Here is a 1,933-nt window from a genome sequence, read left to right as displayed (position 1 = left end):
TTTCAATGAATTCAATCCATTTGGCATGTCGACGGTTTAGCTTATGCTGACCTTTTAAGTGTTTCAAGGATTCATGATCCGTATGAATCACGAATTCTTTCGGCCAAAGATAGTGCTGCCACGTTTGCATCGCCCTCACTAATGTATACAATTCTTTGTCATACGTTGGATAGTTCAACGAAGCTCCATTCAACTTTTCACTAAAGTACGCAATTGGCCTTCCTTCTTGCATCAACACAGCTCCAATACCTACGCCAGAAGCATCACATTCAATCTCAAAAGCGTTGGAAAAGTCTGGAAGAGATAAAAGAGGAGAGTCAGTAAGCTTCCCTTTCAAGAGTTGAAATGCTGTTTCTTGAGCTTCGTTTCATTGGAATCCAATGTTTTTCTTGATGATTTCCGTCAATGGTGCAGCAATGGTGCTGAAATCTTTCACAAAGCGCCGATAGAAGCTTGCAAGTCCATGGAAACTCCTTACGTCACTCACCATCTTCGGGCTTGGCCAATTCTTGATTGCTGCAACTTTTTCTTCATCCATTTGAATTCCCTATTCACTAACAACAAATCCTAGAAAAACTAGCTTGTTAGTGCAAAATGTGCATTTCTTCAGATTCGCGAATAGTTTTTCCTTCCTTAAAACTTCTAGGACAAATTTGAGATGTTCAACATGCTCCTCTATATTCTTGCTGTAAATTAAGATATCATCAAAGTAAACAACCACAAATCTACCAATGAATTGCCTTAGAACATGGTTCATCAATCTCATGAACGTGCTGAGTGCATTAGTCAAGCCAAATGGCATAACTAACCATTCATACAAGCCATGTTTCGTTTTGAATGCTGTTTTCCATTCATCACCATCTTTCATTCGTATTTGATGATAACCACTTTTAAGATCTATCTTAGAAAAGACACGTGATCCATGCAATTCATCCAACATATCATCCAATCGAGGTATGGGATGGCGATACTTTACCGTAATATTGTTGATTGCACGACAATCAACACACATACGCCACGTACCATCTTTCTTTGGAACTAGGATGACTGGAACAGCACAAGGTGACATACTTTCACGAACATAACCTTTCTCCATCAGTTCTGTGACTTGTCTTTGGAGCTCTTTGGTTTCCTCAGGATTTGTTCGGTATGCAGCCTTGTTTGGAAGGCTAGCTCCAGGAACAAGGTCGATTTGCAGGTGTATGACGATGTTCAGGAAAAACATCGTCATACACCTGCAAGAGATCAAAAACCACACTAGGCAAAGACGATGTGAGTTCGTTAGTATTCAAAAGAGTCTCTTTGTACATAAGTACAATCATTGGCTGTCGAGAAAGTAATGCTTTCTTGATCTCACTCGCTCTCATAAAGAAATTGGTATTTTTCCTCTCGGGTGTACTCTCACAAGTCTTTTTCTGTGTTTTTCTCAAGGCCTCACCAGATTTTGAGTGATCTACCTCATGGTCACACATGTTGATTGGTTTCTTCTCATTCTTCATCATTTTGAGTTGATCTTCAAAAACCTCCTTCGGTGTCAAAGGTACAAGTCGAATGGGTTTACCTTTGAACTCAAATGAATACTTATTGCTGTAGCCATCGTGTTGAGCTTTAGTATCAAATTGCCATGGTCTACCAAGCAACAAATGCCCTGCTTGCATAGGACTACATCACAAAGCGCCTCGTCTTTGTATTTGCCAACACAAAATGGCACACTCACTTGTCTATGCACCTTCGTTTCTCCGCTGTCATTGAGCCATTGTAAACGGTACGTGATGAGGACATTGGAAGCACGACGGAACAAAATGGGAGCAACGTGGATCACATCAGTTTTCTGGATGGACCCATGACGAGATCAAAGACAAAGAAGCTACAAGCTGCTCTAAATGGGCTCTTTCTTGAATGTTTGGGCCATGAACACATGGAAAATAACATT

Source organism: Tarenaya hassleriana, unplaced genomic scaffold (genome assembly GCF_000463585.1).
Source record: "Tarenaya hassleriana unplaced genomic scaffold, ASM46358v1 Cleome204, whole genome shotgun sequence".
NCBI lineage: Eukaryota > Viridiplantae > Streptophyta > Magnoliopsida > Brassicales > Cleomaceae > Tarenaya > Tarenaya hassleriana.
The sequence above is the reverse complement of the archived record's forward strand: the minus strand, read 5'-3'. Positions refer to the sequence as shown.